Source organism: Benincasa hispida, chromosome 8 (assembly GCF_027475165.1).
Source record: "Benincasa hispida cultivar pf3 chromosome 8, pf3_genome.v1.1, whole genome shotgun sequence".
NCBI lineage: Eukaryota > Viridiplantae > Streptophyta > Magnoliopsida > Cucurbitales > Cucurbitaceae > Benincasa > Benincasa hispida.
The window spans coordinates 7,183,647-7,193,288 of NC_143485.1; the positions used below are offsets into that span (position 1 = coordinate 7,183,647).

Here is a 9,642-nt window from a genome sequence, read left to right on the forward strand (position 1 = left end):
AGTAACGGAAAGAGTGTATTAGGTGTTTGATGAGAATATTTTTTGATAGTGTCATAGGACCAAGACAACGCTTCCACTTAGTTTCATGTTTTCACGATTGAGTTACAGTTTTGAATATAAATGTAATATTTAGTAGATATTCATAACCTACTTAGGTTACAAAATTCCATAACCTCCTATTGAATTCCATCTTGTATCATACACTCATCCATGTAGAGATATCCACGGGGCGGGGTGGAGATATGGAAGTCGTCCCCATCCCCATACCCACCCCTATTTCATTCCCTATCTCTGCAAAAATCTCTGTGAGAATTTCCTGCAAAAAATTTGTGGGGATTGGATTCCCCGCGGTGAAAAATTCCTCATCAATTTTTTCTTAATTTACTTATTGTTTAACAAAATTTTCATATAAAAACAATAATATTATAATTAAATTATTTCATCTCATAGTTTCTAAAGTTTAAATTTTAGATATTACATAGTCATGTGGCCTTCAACTTAAACATTGTCTTATAAATAAGAAAACTTTAGATATTAAAATATTTCTATCTTAAAAATGCACTATATATGTATGAAAGTGAATGTGTGGTATTGACATTATTTAAAAAAAAAAATTGAGAGAAAGAAAAAGAAAAAGAAAAGAAAAAGAGTTGAAGTTGAGTTATAAACTCACTGTATTGTGAGTTTGTATATAATAGGCTAAATTATAATAAATACTCCTTAACTTTCTTTTTTTAAAAAAAAAAAATATTCCTATATTTTCAAAAGTTGCAATATTACCTCAACTTTCATGAATGTTTCAAAACTATTCTTGAAGTATAACTTCTTTAGAATTTCGAATAAAAATTAAGACTTAGAATTCTGTGGAGATGACCTAAAACGATGTGATGGTTCAAATTTTCGTTCTATATCACCTACTACATCATTTCACATCCCAATTTCCGTCCAAATTCTAACGAATTTCTACTCCAAGGATATTTTAGAAATGTTTATAAAAATTCAAAGATAATATTGCAACTTTTGAAAGTACAATGGTATTTTTGTAACATACTGCAAAGTTTAGGGGTATTTTTTTTTTATAATTTAACATATATAATATAAAGTGAGATTTGTGAGTTTTAATCTCCCAGTACTGTAATACATATATAGGGCCTCATGGGTAAATGGACATCTGTACATCCATGTCCTATAAATAGTGTTGTATACCTATGTAATATAAACCACGATTGGGTTTAGTTGTTTTCTCTATTTTCTTCACTTTACTTTGCTCTTCTATCATTTTCTTCTTTAGTAATTAGTACGAGTCTCTACCACTTTTATTGTAAAAATTTTATCATAAAAAATCTCACAAAATTAGAGTTTCGTAGCTCTTGATACCAATGAAAATAATTATTTGTCATAGGTGTTTGATGCTGAAATTCATTTGGATATCATGAATCTTGGAGAAACAATTATGGAGGGAAATACGACATCTAATCAAGAAAAGGAAAACAATTAAATCAGCAAGTGATTATAGTTATGCATTATTTAAGATTAGTTCAAAACTATTGTTATGCGATGAAAACATTAATGATGAAGATATATTAGAGAATAAATTTTCTACAAATAGTGATGATCATAAAGGAAAAATCCCACAATATAAGAGCTCTAATAGTGTTGAAAATCAATGCTTCCGATATGGTATAAAGGGACATTGGTCTCATACTTGTCATACATCCAAGCACTCAGTTGATCTCTATCAAGCCTCATTGAAGGAGAAAAGGAAAAATGTGGAAGAAAAAACTTTGCATAACAAGATGATATATTTAACTCTTCCAACATGACTCATTTGAATGGTGTGACTTCTTTGAGTCTCATGAAGAAAAAATTGATTTTATTGAAGGAGTAGCAAATACTTCCTTTAATTATGGTAGTGTCCAAAACTAATATTGTTTTATGTTTGAGTTTTTCTTTATTCTACATTTGCAAGTTAATTTTAAATATTTATATTTCAAGTTTTGTCTTTAATTTTGAGACTTATTGTAATCGTTATATATATATATATATACATATATATATATAATGAAAAATTATGGATATTTCTCATATTTTTGGTGACTCAAAAATGAATAATGAAGACTTATACTTTACAGATAGTGCAATTACGTACGTAATACTTAAAAGTAGAAAATATTTTCTAAGTTGACAATGCTTGAATGATGCTTGAAAAAAATGTCAATGAAATAAATGCTTGAAACTGAGCTTGTCTTCCATTTGTGGAACATTAGCTTTAGTGGACAATGCTTGAATAAAATGTCAATGACTCGTCACATTCATGGAACATTGGCTTCTCTTCTAGAAAAAGTTACCAACGATATTATATGAAGATAACAACATGTATACATTATATCAAAAGAGAGTATATAAAAGGAGATAGAACAAAATATATCTCATCAAAACTCTTCTACACACATGATCTTGAAGAAAATGGTGACATCATAGTTCAACAAATTCTTCGAAAGACAACTTGGTAAACTTTTTTACAAAGGCATTACCCACAAAAACATTCAAAATATTGGTGCATAACATTAGAATGCGACGACTCAGAGAATTTAAGTGATGTATTCATGAGGGGAGTAAAATTACTGCACTTTTTTCCCTATCTATGGTTTTTCCCACTAGATTTTCTTAGCGAGGATTTTTATGAGGCAGTTATTAAAATGTTTTTTTTTTCCAAAACTATGATTTTTTTTTCAATTGAGTTCTTTCCTAGTAAGATTTTAATGTGACATTTATTTTATATAATATGTATATCTAAGGAAAGTATTATAAAGGTAATATGTAGTAGTATCCATAACCTACATAGGTTACAAAATTTCATAACCTCCCTTTGAATCCCATCTTGTAATATACACTCATCCATTTCCTATAAATAGTGTTGTCTACTAACCACAATTAAGTTCAATTGTTCTCATTACTTTCTTCTCTTTACTTTGCTGTCTGATTTGCTTCATATGTTCATGTTTTGTTCTAAAAGTGTTCTTATCTTACCAGAATTTTTTTTTTCCTTTTCTATTGATGTTTTTATGGATTCTGAACTAAAATTTATTTTAATATTATTTAAATTATTTCAATGAACTTTTATTTATTTAGAAAATTTTATTTATAGTTAAAATGGTCATCTGAAAAGCACTCAAAAAGTGCTTTATTATTCTTCGAATTTAGGGATTTTTATTGTTACATTATGTATTTAACAAGTTCATTTGAAGTTGTTTAAGGAATACCTAGTTTACCCCCACTAACCAATTAATTAATTTACGACCACCGAACAAACTTATTTGACAAATGTGATTATGAGCTGCTAATGTGGTGGCTAGTCAAGCTTTTGACAAATTCACACCATCCATTTCAAATAGAATTTATCCCATGAACATACGAGCAATCCAATCCGTAGGATTTTCTTTTCCTCTTCCCATTCTGACTAGGATATATCTTATATTCATAGGTTTAGAGTGTCCCAATAGTGTTGCATGTGAATTGTGAACGTCTCTTATAAACATTCTATAATATTATTACCATCTTCATGCAATCCTCATTTTTGTGCTACTTCTTAAAAAGATGAAAATGTTGGTTTATCTATAATTAATAAATCATCATATAATGTTGGCTCTTTAACATGATTTAATAGCAATCTTAAAGAGTATTGTTCATCTTTAGTTGGATTGACTCCATTTACTCTAGATATGACTTTTTCTTTCCTCTCTCAATGACCAAGCTTTTAACTACTTATTCCAAACATAATGCTATGAAAAATCTCTAAATAAAGTTTCCTTGCATCTTTGTGTGTTTTGCACATTTCAAAATAAGCAGTGTTCTTGTTACATGATCTTGGTTTAGGAAAATTAGCAAAGTTGTGTTTTTTCCAAAATGTAATCGATTGTTGGTTTGGAAGGTGTAACTACAAGTTTATGACTACTGAAGTTATCTCATGCAACTTAATTTTAAATATTCTCCATATTGATTCTTGTATTGAGATTCATCTTCCATCTTGAAATTCTTGTATTTCGTGAATAATTCAACTATCGTCATCATATGATATCGAGACTATTGTCTTATTACGTTCTTTGTAAACATATACTTGTTAAGGTAATTAACCACCTTCAAACTAGAATATATCTCTACTTTGATATGATAATTATATTTTGACAACAAATAACTTGCATTTTGTTAACAATTCAACTATCATCACTCCTAAATTTGTCTAGTATTTTATTTATCAATCTTTATTTTTGTTATTTTCTGTTTTTTCTTTTTTTACATAATTTAAGAATCTTCTAGTATTAAGATAAAATAAACAAAAATTGAATAATTTTTTTCAGTAAATGATACTAAAATATTTTCCTTCTCTTTTTATTAAATAAAAAGTAATTTTTCTTATAGAGAGAATCTAAAATATTTTCCTTCTCTCTTTTTATTAAATAAAAAGTAATTTTTCTTATAGAGAGAATCAAAACTTAATGGTTATATCTTTTATTCATGGAAAATTTATATCAAAACAATATTGTAGGAAATCAATTATGTCAAATATGTTTCAAATCAATAACATAATATTTTTCAAATCATTCAGATAATCTTTAATTATTATTTTTTATTTTTTATTTATTCTTTTTAAATATGATTTAATTGATTTTTTCGGACTAAAAGAGGTATGAGTTTTCTATAGAATGAACGGTCCAAACATCAAATTATTATTTATATTTTATTTATTAATTTTGATGTAATTTAAGTATTTTCTAATTTTATCATTTTTATGACATTTTAAGTAAGGGCATCTATATAATTTTGTTAAGAACCGTGACATTGTTGAAAGAATTGGATTCCTCGTGGAAGCATGTGAACGTCATGCCTTTGAAGTTCAAATTTGATAACATAAAATATAGAGAAGAAACAATTGAATAAACATCAATACAAGCATGCTTTGAGAAGGTGAAAAGAGATCAAGAGGAAACTTGAAAAGAGATCAAGAGGAAACTTACCCTTGAAGACTATTTTCTCGGTGTTTCCTCTCCAAGTCTCGAACATCCTCAAACTCCTCTACATGATTTTTCGCTCTCGAACTCAATGTACAGGAAATCTTCTCACAAACCGTGAGAACACTTCTCACATACAGGAACACCACCAACAAGACTTTCTTTATTATTCTCCAACAAGGGATGAGAGTGTGGTCTTCTTTAGTGTTTTTGGGAAAACGGAAAGGCAGAGAATTTTAAAGTAAGTGAGATATCTTGAGAGAATTTGGAATCGAAATTTTTCACGTATCCTCAACACTTTTGTTCTCTGTATTCTCAATACAATGATGAAAAAGAGGATGGAGGGAGTTACAGAACTCATTCACGTGAAAAACAAAATAACTCCCTTGAAGTGGAAAATTATTAAAATTATATTCAATTAATATATAATTAATTAATTAATTAACATTTAATTCATTAACTATATATTATACATCTTAATCATATTAAAATGCAATTTTCTTATAACAATAGTTTTAATATGAATTATATTTATTTTAACTTATAATATTTATATGAATCTAATTCATAAAAATAATATTTGAATCTTATTCAAATATTTATCTCGCACATATTATATCGTTCTAATTATAAGTCATATTTATAGTTGACTTATATTATAATGTATCTACATACATTATACTTTATATTAATCACATTAATATAAAAATTAGAAGTTCCAATGATACAAGATTAATCAATTAAAATTTTTAATTAATTAACCAATATTCATTAACTGTCGATCGCTCCACTAAAGACTAACAGTTGTACTCTTGACAGTGTAGATATATTTCTATATCCACGGATATAACAAATCAACAGTAAGTCGACCATTCACTGATTGCTCATAACTACAATTGGGTCAAAATACCGTTTTACCCTATAATTACATCTAATTTCTTAAGTACTACTGATCCTCTAATGATCAATTAGTTTTAGTCAACTATAAACTAGATCGTCTCTAGCCATCAAGAGAGTGAAGACCCCCATTGTTCAAGACTTAGAATTAGCCCTTAAAGAATTAATTCATCTACTTACATTGGGAAGGAGTGAATTTCGAACAAATTTCCAAAGTGGTAGGCATATTGAGTCATTGAATCTGATCACCCTCATCCATACAGATCAAAGGATTGCCCTTATAGACATGAGTCCACAACTCATCATCTATGGTCATCCTATTGAAATGTTAATCTCTTCAAGTAGTGATATTATGATATTATAAAGAGAGACTAATCATTTCGCGGTCCAGTCGTATATAACTCTTTATATAAGATATCCTCACTCACATGTCTCCACATGAGCGATTAAGATCAAATCGTTTGTAACATTTTACAACAATTGTAATAATTACAAAGTAGACCGTATCCATAGTGTCAACAGGATAAGACACCCAACCTTATCCAAATACTACCAAACCATTTAGGTTATTATCTAAAGACAAGTCAACCACATACATGCTCAAGTTACATAAAATATAAATAACCTTGGATCTTAGATTATTTGATTAAGTTAATCAACTTTTATTTTATTAGTAACAATTAGTTTATACAAGTTTACAAACTACAAGAACAAAGAGATGTAGGACACTAATCCCAACAGGTACATTAAAATTTTCTTTAGGGGCTATTATTTAGGACACCAATAGCCAGAGAGCTTCTTGAATTTTGTAATTCATGTGTCGAGTTGCATGCCAAGAACATTGAAGTAGGATTGATCATCCTATCTTGTGGAGTTTCGAATCTTGAGCTAAGGACTTGTTCTTTCTCTCTTAATATTTGAACTTAAGGTCAAATGATACAAAGATTCTAACAAATGGGAATTAGAAACTCTTTTGGAATGAGAAAATCCTTAAATTCTCAATTACTAAAAATCTCAAATCAACTCAAGCAGATTGAGTTAGACATGGATTGTCTTAAGATCAAATATTTTGAGACAAAGAATAGGTTCCTAGCCCAAACTTTAAACACTTCACAAGATAGGATGATCAATCTCACTTAAATGTTCCTAAGCATACAACTCAACACATGTATTATAAAATTCAAGAAGCTCTCTGGCTAAACTTGAAATAAGCATAATGGCTAAAATTCAATTCATCGTAAAAAAATTTTCTAAAACAACCTAAAGGCAAGACTTTAATAGCCTTTCAAAGAAAATTATATTTAGAATTTAGAAAACATAAATTTTTGACTAAATTTGAATTTAAAAACAAGAAGAATCACAAACTCTTAACTAAAAAGAAAAAAATATATTTAGTTCACTCGAGATCCTTTAAACATTCAATTAAAAAAAATAGAAAATTCAAAATTGAACGTTTGACCAAACAAAAATCACAATGCAGAAGCATGACTCAATCAACCGACTCATACAACAACCACCTGACTACTCCCTTGCATGCCCTAGCCTTTACATGAGAAAAAGAAATAAATGGAAAGGGTGAGTATTATTAAAATACTTAGTAAGAGACCCTTAATAGGACCCAACATACACAAACATGTCACACAGTTGACAGATATGTATGACCCACCATATACAAACGCATCACACAGTCGACCAAATGTATATGATGTTCACACAAGAAACAAAACGTAAGTCTAGGTGTCGAGACACGCGTCAAAAAGTCGTCAATATGCTCAACACTTCAACATCAATTAGCCATGAGTTCTGATACGAGTCACACAGACTTATCATACAAATTGATGTCCATAACTCACCGGAGCTCGTCAGATAGACATAAAGTCACACAGACTTATTATCACATAGATTGGTATATACATCCCACAACTCTAAGCTCATGTCATGCAAATTCGCGTTACACAGACTCGCCACCCTGATCATCAATGTGCACGTCACACTTCCAAACAAAAATCAGTATACACACAAATATTGCCGTAATCAATCTATCGACACTAAATCTGAAATTAATTATGAGCAATGCATAACAAAACACTTTAAATTCATCATTAGGGAACCCCTTACCTTGAATCGAAACCAAAGCCAACGGATTCAGCACCTTTTCCCCACGGAACTCACGCTTCGATCCTCCAAACACAAAGATCAAAATTCCAAACTTAGACATCAACAACCACCTAAAGTCTCATGATAACAATTAAATTCAAACTAAACAATTACCCTTGGAACGCCCAACACACTTACATAAAGGTTCCTTGTTCCAATGCTCCTAATTTCCACATATTAAAAGTAAATCGAACATCGCCAAACACCTTCGAACTCGCTGGTCAACATCTAAAATTCCCGCCAAACTCTGAATCTAACCTTGAAATAACATGGGAAATTATTTGAAGCAACCCCATAATAAGAAAACTCAAGTTAAATCAAGGATACCCACCAAACGTCACGAAAACACCTCTAGATGGTGCTGGTCGACGGCTCCAGCGACCCACGGCGACAACGCGGACAGAAATTGTAAAGATCCGCAACGAGGCGGAGCATTTGAGCGACAGCTTCGACGTGGGCACATGATTGCGCGAGGAAATACCTTAAGAGAAAGAAAACGAGGATAGAGAAACAAACACCCACAACATTTTACCAGTGGCAAACGCTTCAGTTCAGACTCCCAACGACGATGGCGACGGCAGCGTGCGGCACCAACGACAGACGGCGACTCCGTTCATAGGTGAGGAATAAGGAGAGAGAGAATAGGGGAAGGAGAGAGAGAGTGAAAAAATTTGCCCAACTCATCGACAACCAGAGGTGTACAAATGGCGATGTTCACCAGACGACAACGGTGCATCAATTGGCATTGATCGTCGTTGATCCTCACCGGAGCAAGTGACTGGCGCGCGTACTGACTTGGTGAAGAAGACAAAGAAGAGGAATGGGGGAGGGGGTCTGGCGACACTAACAGAAAAAGAAGAAAAATTATGTTGGTTTTATTATTATTTTTTCATTTTAAAGTCAAACCCTAAGTTTGACTACATCTAAATTTATTATTATTATTATTATTACTTAACCTCTATTAGCCCAAATCAAACATAACTTCAACCTATTGAAGCCCACTGAGCACAATAATAATTAAATCGATTGCATAAATAACAATCATGCTCAAAATGCTACTGCAAAAATATTGTTTCTTGACCTTTTTTAAATATAAAAAATGACTTTTCTTGACTTTTTAAAAACGTCAATGAAGCCAGTGTTAGGAATGTCGATTTTCTTGACGTTTTAAAAACGTCAAGAAAAGTGACACTTGACATTTAAAAAAGTCAAGAAACACAGACACTAGACATGTTTGAAATGTCAAGAATATGAACATTCTTGACAAAGAAAAAACGTCAAGAAATTTTATGAACTTGACATTTTAAAAACGTCAAGAAACACAGACACTTGACATTTTTGAAATGTCAAGAATATGGACATTTTTAACAAGGAAAAAACGTCAAGAAATTTTGTGAACTTGACATTTAAAAAACATCAAGAAATTTACTTGTGATTTTTTTAGAAAAATCTACAATGTTGTCAATAATACAACTTAAGGAACATAATTCTTACAGTCAACCCATATGGACACTTCCAAAACAATATAAGGAACACAATTCTAACAGTCAACCCAATATAAACAGTTTCAAAAAATACA

The 9,642-nt window shown here is 30.4% G+C and overlaps 1 long non-coding RNA gene across 1 annotated transcript; it reads right to left on the reverse strand.

Annotated features, from left to right (window-relative positions):
• Window positions 1–7,664: 7,664 nt before the first annotated feature.
• On the reverse strand, window positions 7,665–8,927 carry LOC120083765 (uncharacterized). Its single transcript, XR_016531410.1, has 4 exons — window positions 8,395–8,927; window positions 8,202–8,316; window positions 8,025–8,087; window positions 7,665–7,875 (listed from the first exon to the last, which is right to left on the reverse strand). It is a non-coding gene; the product is annotated as an uncharacterized LOC120083765 (long non-coding RNA).
• Window positions 8,928–9,642: the final 715 nt, after the last annotated feature.